The sequence below is a fragment of the Charadrius vociferus genome, unplaced genomic scaffold, assembly GCF_000708025.1.
Source record: "Charadrius vociferus isolate BGI_N301 unplaced genomic scaffold, ASM70802v2 scaffold467, whole genome shotgun sequence".
Taxonomy (NCBI): domain Eukaryota; kingdom Metazoa; phylum Chordata; class Aves; order Charadriiformes; family Charadriidae; genus Charadrius; species Charadrius vociferus.
This window is the reverse complement of record NW_009649309.1, coordinates 1,628,653-1,642,350: the sequence shown is the minus strand read 5'-3', so window position 1 is coordinate 1,642,350 and position 13,698 is coordinate 1,628,653. Positions and strand designations below refer to the sequence as shown.

Sequence of the window (13,698 nt, the reverse complement as noted above, 5' to 3'; positions counted from 1 at the left end):
GTTCGGGATTGATTTTTTGTTTTTCAAATATAACCTTCTTTTGCTGGTACATTAACAACCCATATCGTTTTCAATTCACTATAAAAAAATTGGATATTTAGCCCAGATGGTTTCAGGAAAATTCAGTAGAATATGAAAAGAATCTCAGTCCAGTACTACCTGTGCTATTAAACACTCCCCGTTTTGAAGGCAGGTTGAGAAGATATACACTGAATAATAATGAAGAGCCTAACACATGTATTTGGGTAGTTTTTTGTTTGGCTGATTTACATGTTGTTGGTGGTGTCTTTTAAATGTAAATTATACAGTTTTAAATATTCGTGGGACAAGGAATACCATAACAACTATAAAGAGCTAAAAATATCAAAACCAGTGTTTGGTATCTTAGTACACATTAGATTGATAACATTTTTAGGACTGAGATTTATTTGGCATCCCGGGAGTTTTGTATCCCACCTGGATTGCAACAGGTCAATAGGAGTGTAACAGCACTGAGACTATGAAAGAAAATTAAAATATCAATTCAGAAAGAGCTAATACATTAAAAAAAAAAGCCATTGTGAAACAAATCCACTGCTAAGCAGCTATTAGAAATCAATACTCTTAAAAAAACTCAACCAAACAGCACTAGAGAAGCAATGAACAAAAAGCAGCCCTGGGACAAACTCTGGGTTACTTTACTCAGTTCTTCAGAGGAGGCTTAAGTATCTTCTCCCTTACTAGGTTTTAACATTTAACTCCAGACTTTCAAGGCAAAAAGGGCGGGGGGGCGACGGACGGACGGATGGACGATCACAACACAGGGAGAAGAGATTAACATCTAATAATAATTTCGCAACAATTGCACCAATTCTGTCCCTACACCGATTCAATTGAATTGCACTTTGCTACACCAAAGAAACCAGCAGGAACAAATCAGAGCAAAAGCCAAAGCTTCATCAGGCAGAAGATGTAAATATATACTTCTTTCTGAACAAACAACAACTAACAGTCCATGCAGGCCATCATCCAGTAGCAAGAAGTACTGGACTCAACAGTTTGTAAAATTCTGTTACTACTCTATTAATAAGCACAGTAGCTGCAAGCTTTGCTACCAAGCCTTCTAGTCAAAAGGCAATTAAACAAATGCAGTTCAACTGCAGTCAGAAAGTTACTGGGTTTTGGCACATACTAATTACCACATTGAACCAGGGCTTAAATGGTGCTTCAGTACTATCAGAAGAATGGGACTGAAAGCCACCTTGCAAAAATAAAGATTTTAAAGTTGCCAAACTGCACCCAAGTGGTCTTTTCTTTTTTGTTTGCCTAACTCAGGACCAAAAACAGGATGAAGACCATATTTCCCCTTAGTTTTAAAGCTGCAGGGCATTTGTTATTTCCTGGCGTTCCATCTCTCTTCTCATTATTTTAGCAAACATTAGAAATCATGGCCATGCCCTCAAAGAGCAGCTGATCAGCCATCTGAGCTGGCAGATATCATGGACATAATAAAAACCGGCCAACATTGCCCAAACGCTTTTTCCACCTCCCGAAATGCAGTATTGCCAAACTTTACATAACCTGCTTACACAAAAGGGGCCAGTTGTACATATGAGGTAAATCAGCACAAACTTCTCCAATTTCAACAATGTTCTGAACTTATACAAGCCCAGGGCACAAAACAGGAATTTACAGGAAATTACTACGAAGTTTAGATTCCTGCACATTGAAAACTTACTTCCCTCAACCCACCTTTAAATTTACAAAATCTCAACTGTGAAATTAAATAGCAACAATTGTTTGCAGAAGGGAAAAGAATGGCTATCTTGCATAGCACTAAGCTGCAAATTACTTACTCAAATTACCTCTTTTTTTTTTTTTTTTTTTAAGCACTGAAATATGGATGGAACCTGGATGTTCTTGACAAAATACATTACACCAAACCCAAAAATATGCCCCAGCAGGTAACCATCACACTGTATTCAAAGACATGTATTTAAAGCAAAGCTAACAAACCCACCGAGAACCACCATTCTCCATTGCAGTTTTCCTGTAACTTTTATTCTGACAGCTTTATTCTTTTAAAATATACACATTACATATATATAATATAGTATTTGGCAACTGAGAACAAAGAGAAAAAACATAATTGCCTGTCAACTGATGGATGCTCAAATATTACTGCAATGAAATGCTTGCAAGGAAAAAGCACATCTTTCCTTGCTCACCCACATGGAAAGGAGTAAGACACCTTAGTGATTTCTCAAAGGTAAACAAGCACGTATTCAATACAGCCTTAACAGCCTGTTAAAAAGTCAGGTTACACGACACTGTGAAGCTGAGGAATCCTCACAGAGAAGACTCAAGAAGATTTCCAAACACATTGAGCTAGAGAAGGAGGGCAGCAGGAAGGAGACACTTGCAACAATACTTGGAGGAGTTAGGAAGAAAATTTTCAACTTGGAATGCGATATTAATGCAAATACCTCTGATACACTGAGAATAAGAAAGTACACTGGTAGGATTACCTGAGAAAAAAAAGGAGTTGCACTTGCTTTGTGTGGTATGCACTTTCCCCTCTAAAAGAATGTCCAGCGCATTTGCATGCAAAAACTCTACAGAAAACAGAAAAACAACTATAAGACGATAAAATGAGCTCTCATAACTGCTACTTGTGGTCACTAGGTAAGGTACAAGAGACAACACAATACAACTTTTTCTTCCCAGACATTTCTGAGGAGAGATGAAGAAATACTATATATAAAGAAATTATTTCATATTGAAAGCACTTCACAAGCAACTCAGCATTATACCACCACTCTAGGGTGGTCAGGGAAGTCACAGAAAACAAGGCAGGGGAAGGACCTCATGAAGTCATGAGCCCTGCAATAAAAAGGCTGCTTTTTCACAGGATCATTGAATTCCTCAGGCTGGAAGGGACCTCTGGAGATTGTCTACTGCAACCCCTCCACTCAAAGCAGGGTCAACCAGACCAGGATACCCAGGACCTCGTCCAGTCAGGTTCTGAGTATCTCTAAGGTTAGAGACTCCACAACCTCTCCGGGCAACCTATTTTCTTTCATTTAAGTTGAACTTCCTCTATTTCAGTTTGCACCTATTGCCTCTAGTCCTTTCACTGGATACCACTACCTTCTCTTTTCCGGGGTAAACAACCCCAACTCAATCAGTTTCATCTTCTATGGTGGATGCTCCAACCCCTTAATCATATTTGTGGCCCTTTGTTAGGCTCACACCAGCATGTCCACATCTCTCTTGTGCTGAGGAACCCAGAACTGGACACAGTACCCCAGGGGTAATGAAGACCAGGATGCTGTTGGCTTTCTTTGGAACAAGGCGATATTGCTGGCTCATATTCAGTTCATTGACCCCAGGTCCTCTTCTTCTTTCAAAAAAGATGATTTTAGGAAGGGAAAAATAGACAAATCTCATTACATTCAACTCATTTTAAGACACACTGCAGCAACATGTTGGAGCAAGTCCAGAGGAGGGCCACAAAAATGATCAGAGTGCTGGAGCAACTCTCCTATGAAAACAGGCTGAGAGAGTTGGGGTTGTTCAGCCCAGAGAAGAGAAGGCTCCGGGGAGACCTTATAGCAGTCTTTCAGTACTTAAGGGGGTTGTCCTCGTTTGAGGTAAAACAGGACCCATTTTCTGTTCAGTAATTTTACTTGGCATCTAAGCCTCTTCTAACAAACTGAACTCTCTAAAATTAACGGCGTATTGTGCAGAAACTCTTCGCTCTCAGACTGGTAAGACCTGAATAGTTGTAATTTATGCCAAGGAATGGTACACAGTGAGGCTCTTGCTTATAGAATCATAGAATGGTTTAGTTTGGACCTTAAAGATCATCGAGTTCCAACCCCCCCCCGCCATGGGCACGGACACCTTCCACTAGACCAGGTTGCTCAAAGCCCCATCCAACCTGGCCTTGAACCCTTCCAGGGATGGGAGAGCCACAACTTCTCTGGGCAACCTGTTGCAGCGTCTCACCACCCTCATAGTGAAAAATTTCCTCCTTATATTTATTCTAAATCTACCTTCTTCCAGTTTGAAACCATTACCCCTCATCTTATCACTACATGCCCTTGTGAAAAGTCCCTCTCCAGCTTTCTTGTATGCCCCCTTCAGATACTGGAAAGTTGCTATAAGGTCTCCCTGGGGTCTTCTCTTCTCCAGGATGAAAAACCCCAACTCTCTCAGCCTGTTATGTGGAAAAAAATCTTACTTCAGCTTAAACTACTGCTTGATTTTACATGAAAAAATTAGAAATGTGTTTTGAGTTAAATCAAAGCCACCCATTCATGATAAACAGAATGGTGCCAGTCCAGCCAGACCAACAGGTCATATATGCCATAATTTCCACACTGCCTCTGTGCAGCTCTAAACTGCACCCATCAAGATCTCTAATCAAAGAGAATCCCAGCTTCTACCATCTCTTTGGCCCCAGAGACAAAGCTACAAGACCAAAGCTACAAGACCAAAGCTACATTCCTGGCCATCTGAGAAACCAATGCAGCATACACTGGCACTGAGACAATCAAAGCCATCCTGTTGTTCCTTCAGTTGCCTTAAGAAATTAAAAAGACAAGAATATCATGATTCCCAAACTGCTTAAGATGACTAAATGTGTACAGGGTAAAGAAGCCTTAGTCTCCAGAACTCAGGATACGAGGACTGACAGAACCTGTAGGAAAAAAAAGAGTGCTACCAGGGGAGTGAGTTCAATGGGGGTATTAAGGAAGTCTACACATTTCCACCTCTTCCCCATGCAATTCCTGATGGGGGGGAAAAAAAGGTAAATCATTTTTTTCTGCCACCTCTGAACAGGCAGCTCTGCTCTCAAATGAAGCAAATGGTCTTTGAACAATTTATGCCCTTTAGTCATATCTATGAGAAGGAAAAGGGAGAAATAAGCAAAAGAGACCGATGAAACATTTATGGAAAGGCTGCCACCATCAAGGGCATCCATCTGAAAATTAGAGCAAATAGCACTTCCTCCAAGAACTTCAAGTTTCTCATGCAGGAGGCTATTTGCAGCTCTTCGGTCACACAACATACCAAAAGCTTTCCAACTCCCAGAAATTACAGCCATACCAAGATACTGGATGTGACCTGTAACCGATTTTATGGTTGAGTATTTTTCTTACACTCTAAGAAAACAACCGTGCTATTCTTATTTCATCCTCTTACATTCACCGTCATTACAGTGCTTTAAATAATTAGCCAAAAGCTTCAAAATAATTTTATACTTGAAATTAATTACTAAACAGAGACACACAAGATATAACTCATCTCTAGCTTTCAAGGCAGCAATAATCATGTTTCACTAAAAACTGGGGCATCTTCTGCATTTTAACTGAGTAGCCATGAGTGAAAGTAAGAGTTCCTAAAAAACACAATCTTTACCCATACCATGTTTGATGTTTTCCTTCTCCAGTATTTGCAACAGTCACAGGTTTTTATTCAGTATTCCCTCTCCTCTGAACTATTTCAAAGGTGATAAGATCAGATGATACACTGTTAAAAACACTTCACCATTTACAGTCATTTAATCAAATTATTCCAAGCTTCAGTCTACTGCAGCTCATATAGATCAGGCTTCAGCGTACAGAACCCAGCAATTTCAACACAGAAAGCCAACATGCTTAACCTTAAGTACACAATATACTGTTGTGTGGGACCAAGGTCCTGGTGAATCAGCAGTAAACACCACTGCAGTTCTATTTAAGTGCTTCTATAAACATAGTAGTGAGTTATGTAAGAACAGCTATAGGTCTGGTTCATGGTTTTGCTGTGACAGTGAGGAAACACTGCATTAACAACTTGGCATGTCGGAGGCTTTTAGTTTTAGACTATGAACTGAGAGCTTTCTAATTTTGATAGCTGTCTCTTCTAAATCCATTTTTGAATATGCCACTTGTCATGTTTAGTCATTCAATTCTTTCCTTCCTTCAGTGCCAAATATACTTTACGTCAATGACAGTCACTGCTTGCAGATTTTGGCTAATTTACCTGAAGTGATAGTTAGGCTGGACTATGGCACACACTTCTCTACACTGTACAGAGCCTGATTAGACTTGTTTAAACCCCTAAACTAATGGCCATTTTGCAGAATGCCAAAACTTATGATAAATAGCTTTATCCTTTGTTCTCAATAATTTTTTTTATTGCTGTTTTCTAATTTGCATCTTATTTCCTTCCCCAAAGCCTCTGCTATTCCAGAAGCGGAAGACTGCTCCATAAATGAAGTCAGCTTCTGCGAAGCCCACTGCCACTGCCCAAGAGACCCACACCATATCATAAAAGACAGTTTAAGAACTAAAACGAGGGAGGAAATATAGAAAGAGGTTTGCAACCTTTCTTCAGCCAGCCAACCCAATTCAAAGGTCCTTGCTCTCATCCTCCACGAACATAATTCCTACAAACCCCACCAGAGTTAGCATGCCAACTCAGGTGTGGCAAATTCAACGATGCCAGTGACTACACCAAGTGAAGGCTGCCTTTATGCACAGACAAAAAAATCCACAAGACAGCATGGTTTTTTTGGAGGCAAAGAATTTTTATTTTTCTTTAAAATAACCATTTCACAGATGTTTGATTCAGCTCTTTCTGCTTCAGTAAAAGAGGGGGCAGAAACTTCTCAAGCAATACTGTCTGCTGAATAAGCCAATTCACAGAAAATACAGCCCGAACTTGAACAGTAAGCTTGCTCCAGAAGATATCACAGCAGCCATCACACAACTAGGAACAAGCTCAAGACTTACATTAACCAAAGTAGATGTTTCTAATACATTGTAGGCTTTACTAATGTGAACTACTTCATTAGCACTTAGCAGTGAAAATCAGGTACAAGGATTAAGAACACGCTACAGCTTCTTAGAACCAGAGCCCTGTACTACAGGTGGAAGGTAGCAAGCCTTGAGATTCAGATTCAGAAGTGCTAGATTTAATGACCCTTGTCAACACACATTCTAGGCTGTTCAGATCTAAGACCTTCCCTACAGGACTGAGAATTAACTCATTTGTTTTGGCATTCATGCATTCTTTTGAAAATTTCTTTTCAGGAAACCACAGCTTGCTTGTGACACACGATAAGGACTTGCATCTGAAATGCATTCCTGATTCTTCACACAACGTTCATGATATCTAGGTTCTTTTCACCGCGTTGCACAGAATTTGAGCTATCTTTTTAGTTGGGCTTGAGTAAAATCTTTACATACACTAACTTAAGTTTTGTTAGAAGTTGCTGCCCTGGAAACACAGAAACACACAAAAGCTGCAAACTCAAACTTAATAAAACACCAACACTACCAAATTCCCCATCAGCAGTCCACCTAGCAAGAATGTATATAAAGGCTAATGTTCTCCAAAACATTGCCGAGAATTTTAGCCTAATGTCTTCCATTAAACAAACTCAGCTTCACATAACCTACACCAGGTCTGAGATCTAGATGTTCAGAGCAAAATGTCAGTGAATTTGCAGAAAAACATTTTGTACTCTCCTCTGTCTGCTTAGTTTATCCTTAATTTCAAAGAAGAATAATTAGCTTAACACATATTCTGCCTCCTTTGATTCCTAGAATATACAGTGGATTCAGCACGAAAGCTTTGAGGTGTATGGGAAAGAATGCCATGTTACATATTAAGCAGCTGCCTGTTAATTACGATACTGTCTCAGAGCATCAGAAAATCCAGAACAATTAAAGATTTTCACTACTTCTGGGAAGAGTAGAGACCCACAGATGATCTGCAGTAGTCTCTCACAGTTTGCTTTAAAAGAAAGACATTTTACAAAGGCTCTGAATGATTGTTGTGGGAGATGACAAAGACATCTCTCTTTTGTGTTATGACCTTCAGATAAGCATTGCCTTTAAAGAAGGAAAGTAGGTTGAGTATGGAAATGATGAAGCTCTCTTTAAAAATGTCATTATGCCAAATACATCTATCTTACTATTTAGCAAACCTACCAAAACATCCAAAAAATCATACTTTTGAATGTAAGCCAGAAATCACAGAAAAACAGGCTTTGAAAGGAGTCTCTAGAAGTTAACTAGTCCGTCTCCCACACCCCAAGGCTTGGTCATTACACCTATAACGTTCCTGAGAGATGATCACTGTATATATAATATGTTCTCTATTCTGTCGAACTAGTCTATGTCGTGAAGAATCGCACTCAAAACAGAATAAAACCTATTTATTAGGTAAACACCATGTGGGACATAATATCCAACTGCGAACATCAGAACATGAAATGGAGTCCTCCATCCATCTCTGCAGAACAGCCTTACTAAAGCTAAAAGAAAAGAGAAGGTGTCACCAATCTGCACAAGGACACGTTATTTTGTCAACAGGGAAATCAGATTTGTTTGACACCAAGTATTCTTGACAAGCCCATGTCTGGTTACTACTAGTATCGGCTAAGCATTTACAAACTGCTTGTCTTATTTTTCTTCTGAAAACGGAAGTTGACTGGTCTATACCTAATGAAGTTTTCTTCCTCATTTTCTAAGCTTTCCCCCACTTTTCTAGAAGAAACTGCTAAAAGGCCAAAATCACATCTGTGGAAATTCTTCCAGACTGAAAGCAAATATCTAGCAACTTTAAGACTGCATCAACCAGTTTTAAGAATCCTAGTCTAAATTTCATCAGATTTCATGATGTGGAAGAAAACCCACAAACCCACTTACTCAAGTGCTGTAATCTGTTCTCTTCTATCTTAGCACAAATTCTTACTCTTCTCTCAGTTGTAATAACTGCATTAGCACCTGACCACAAGAACTTATTAACAAAAAGACAAATGAAAAGGTACAAAACAGTTCTTTTTTCCTACTGTCATCCACTTTCCTTCCCCAGAAAATACCGGTAAACAAGGAACAACTGGTTCTAGGTGAGCTCAAACCCAGAGCCTGCTGTGCCTAAATCAAATGTAACAATCACTACTTCACAGATGCACCTATAAAATATTTCAGTAGCACCATGTGAAATGAAGTGGTTGTAAAAGCAAATTAAATTTGAATGCTTTATTCCACAAATATATACCATGTGTGATTTTTTTGGTTTATTAAGTTAATTATATTAGATAGCTGCTTTGGCAAACCTGCATTTAATTCAATAGAATCCTCGTGCAATACTGGATTTTGTCACTTTTACCCAGAAAAGAAGCTCTATGGAGGCTGATTTTAATAGACCATAGTGGGGATGAATTCGTTAATTATAAAGGATACAGGCATCATCATAATGCATTTTCACAGACCATTATGTTGCTTTGTTGCACTGGTTAATACAAAAATCAAACAGGCTAACAATTAGAAATGTCTGCTACAAGCTAAAAGCAATAGAGGTGTTTCATACAAAGCTGCTGCTCCCAGTGGGAAAAAGAAAACAAACAACAACCTGTAGACTGAACTAATGTTTAGGACAGCAGCACTGGTAACCCAAGGAACTGATCTGAGCAGAAGTCTGAAGAACTGTCATTCTCTCCCCGTTCCAAGCAATTTCATTGACCAATACCAGAAAGTCTCAAGGTGACCAACGCACATACAGACATCTACATTTTTGGCAAATGAATCTTGTTCCTTATACTAGCCCATTCCACAGTGACTGTTCATACTTGCACACCTTCCCTGGAGGATTAAGTGCAAGATACTTAGAAGTAAACAAGTCCTCCAGGAAGGAAAGAATAGGCTACCACAGACGTACAGAAAGGCAAAAACAAGGTTAGATACCTAACACCAAAATGGTGTCTTCTGTTATTACACTTACCGGATTTTGTGCATGTTTAAGAAAGGCTGCACATCTGTTCTGTACAAAGTATTGCTGCAAAGAACGTCCTTTCAAAGTCAAGCAAAATAAACCATGCCTGCATCCCTCCTTCTTCCAAACACAAATAACGATTAGATTTGCAGAAGCACTGCAACTTCACCATCCCCACTGATGTTTTTTTTAAAAAGTTCTCCTTTTGACCTCTACCAACAATACTTTCTCTGCCAGTTGTTCCAAACCAGTTTTCATTAAAGATAATAATTTCACACTTCCTGTAGTATAGGAGCAATATAGTATAGTACCAGAAAACCCCAGTTAATCCCTTCAGTTTTGCAAAACAGGAGAGTTATAAAGCACATAATGTGGAATGAAATGTATTGCCATGACCAATATTCAAGCTACCTTAAAGAAAGTAGTCAAAAGGCAAGGAACTGCATCCACTTACAAGATGTCAACCTGTCCTATTTCACGGACAGTGCCATTCCACTCTCTCTGATCTAGCTCATTACAAAATTCTCAATTTAATACCACATTCCCTCTTTAAATTTTACTGAACTCTAGATCTAAAGTTGGTCTTTAGTGTTAATTAATTCTGCATAGATTACTTGGCGTCAGGATACACAAAGGACTCCTGCTAATTTATTAAAAATACCTGCACACAGCAATTTGCTATGGGAAGAATTCCTTTCACCTTAAGGCATCTGTAGTGAAGTCAGGATTAAGAGGACAAAGTCCCCTCTGGTAAAGTGCTTTGGTCCAACAAACTCACTCCACTTTCCCTTTTACTGATTATGGCTGTACCTTTCCACCAGTTATCTGAAGGGTAAAGGCAGCTCCAGCATTTGACCTGTCAACAAAACTAAGGATTTTGTTTCTTTGGGTATACAGAGTTTCATTTAGTACTTGTACGTCCTTTACATATTAATCATAAATGTACCCATAACTCCTCACACTCATGTGGGAAGCCTTATGCAGGAACCACCGCAAAAACAACCCGACAAAGTTCTTGTCTGTAGCACAGCAGTTGCTGACAAGTTGCCCTCTGCTGCTCAGTTTCAATTTTCACTTCTCACATACCTGAAGGTGGTGGTTTCTCAAGAGACTGTCCATCTCCCAGTGCATGATAAACCCCAAACTACTTTACATTTGTGGTTTATCCTAAGCCCTTGTATTAACTCAGCATCCCTTTGCAAAGAGGCCAAACTCATTGAAAATGTCAGTTGATGCCAGATTTTCTTACAGATGAGAAAGCTACCGACACGTACCGTACAGAAGAGGAAAATAAAGTGATCCCTGAGATAGAGTTGTGAGAACAGCAGCAGATTAGTGGCAAATCACCTCACTTGTGTGGATTTGCGCACACAAGAGAAGTGCACCTCACTTCTCTTTTCCCTTATCCCAGGGGTCCATCTAGCACAGCAGATCCTCAGTCATCGCTGTAATGAATACGGGGCCCAAACTGCACAACATCTGTACTATTTGTGCACAGGGACAGCAAAGAGCACATGTGAAATGGTGGGCAGTATTGAAGAGGGAGGGAGGAAGCACACAGAGAAACAAGTATTTTCAAGAGCACTCAAAGTGACAACTCCAGCCTGCTCCCTCACTACTTCCTAACCTGGTTACCTTACAGCATTGAGACTCCCTGGTTTCACTTGGATTCTTGTACTTGCCCACACAAACATGATCATTCAACATCACCACTTAAGAGTATCCTGATTTTGTTTACCAGAGCATAGCAAGTGAGAATTCCTGTTTCGACTCCTGCAGATTTACACAACTTGTCGACTAGGTACATTTAATAGACATCACATATCAAATGAAAGTTAACTTACCAGACAAGATAACTGAGAAAATAGCAATAAAAAAGGCTTGGAAAATTAATTACTTTTCAGAAGTGCAATGGCATAAGTTAGGCGATCATACTGGTTAAATATTTGACTTGGCACCTAAGATCAGCTGTATTTTTCTTTTTGGCTCTATGTCTGGGCTGTCATTTCTTGCCACAAAATATTTAAACTCAAACATATGTTCAGCTACAGATCTTGATAAAAATACCTTGGGAAAATGTAAACTGAAACAAAAGGCTATGTTTCTTTTTCAGAATTAAAAACTCAACATAAATCACCACTATATACATTTAAGCATTTAAGTCAAATTAATATTTACCCATGAGCAGGATCCAAAGCTATTGCCCTGGGCTGATCAAGGTCTTGCCAGAAGAGAACTTTTCTAGATGTTCCATTGAGATTAGCTACTTCTATCCTATTGGTTTCTGAATCCGTCCAATAAAGTTTTTTCCCAATCCAATCACATGCCAGGCCATCCGGGGAAACCAGACCAGAAATGATGACATTCTGCACCACATTGCCGGTTTGATTAACGTAAGTTTGCTTGATGGCTTCTTCACTCACATCTGTCCAGAAAACGATGCCTTGTGAATACTGGAAGTCAACCGCAGCAGCATCCTCTAAACCACTGACCACCACAGTGGACTCCAGCTTTGTGCCTCCAGCATCCACGAGTCGAACATCCCGCCGGTTGGCAAAAAGCAGAAAGGGAGATGCTACAGAAGAGAAAAAAAAAAATGTTAGTATCATTGGCATCTACAGATGTTAAAGCACTGAGGAGGATATCTTTTCTGAGATCAATGGGGCATGCAGTACAGCAGAAGGAACACGGAAGTTTCACATGAGAGAAAAATCCACACTACCCAAAAACCTCTTCCTTCCACATGTAAAGGGGTAAAAGACAGAGGGAAGAGCAGGCCCAATTATGTATCTATGGGATATGGATAGCATCTTCAACTTATTTAAGAGTTCAAACTGAGGCCCTTCAACAACACCTTCAACAACACCTTCTGTCAATCCATAAACCCACGTTTAGAACAAATTAAGTCTTCATGTTTTAAAAGCTTAGTTCACCAAGTTGAAGTAGTAACAGCACAGAGAAAGCAAGTTCCCATACCCTCTAGTAGCAGGCTGGAAACTAACAGTACTAGACACAACACCCTGAAATGCTCCTACCAAGTGCCCTCCTAGATATCAAAAGACTGTGACAGAGGTTCAAAAGGACTGTCTTCTCCTCTGCAACACAACAACAGAGAAATTCAAGGAAGAGTTTGAAGGAAGATGATGATGGGGATTGTGGAAGTTTCTGGGGACTGCTGTTAGCTGGAAGAGGCAGCCAGAGCAAAAGGGCAAAGGTTCTTTCTATTTGAAGCTCTAAGTGCGTGGTGGAAGCTGGATTCCTGGTACTGAATGACAGGAAACAAGCTTTGGAAGGGGAACTAACTTATGATTGATGCAAGAGGGATGGGAAGCTTAAAGACATGTCAAAATGACAGCCATAGAGATATTCCAGCAGTACCTGCACAAGTTCTAAATCTCTTATGTGTGAGGTTCAGTGAACAATGACATGACCTTGGCAGATGACACTGGCATTCACAACAGAACAGAAGGAGGTGTGGAGAGAGACTCATGAGAGGAAAAACATTGTTGAGTTTGATCTGACAGTAAGACATACAGAAGCAGTAGTAACACTGGCAGAGATTTTAGCATAGACAACATGACTCCTCTGTCATACCAGATCTCACCTGCCATTATACTCTGAGAAAAACAAATCTGTGCTTTCAATAGAGGCTGTTTCTCCACACTCTCGAGACGGAGAGAAAGGTGTGAAGTTCTGAGTCCTACAGTTCCTCCCTCCACTCCCCACATAGAGTATTACAAAACCCTAGCAGAGGGAGATTGTAAAGATCCTCTGAAGGACCCACTACGAAGGGAGCAGGCATGACCCAAGCAGAGACAAAGGCATGATTCTGCCTAACTGCTTCTTCCAGAAGAGGACATTAAGTAGACATACTGCAGAACATTCCTTCCCAACCATACCAGCCAGACTGATGGCCAAGCTAACCACTAACCACTTCACTTCTCT

At 39.9% G+C, this 13,698-nt stretch overlaps 1 protein-coding gene across 1 annotated transcript in view; it reads right to left on the bottom strand.

The window, feature by feature from the left end:
* The window catches only part of LRP5 (low density lipoprotein receptor-related protein 5), a 125,833-nt gene extending 113,501 nt beyond the window's left edge, over positions 1-12,332 (bottom strand). Inside the window, exon 1 of the mRNA XM_009889371.1 lies at positions 11,932-12,332. The gene's annotated coding sequence lies outside the window, so the exon portion shown is untranslated. The remainder of the gene's footprint in view (positions 1-11,931) is intronic.
* Between the last annotated feature and the right edge of the window lie 1,366 nt (positions 12,333-13,698).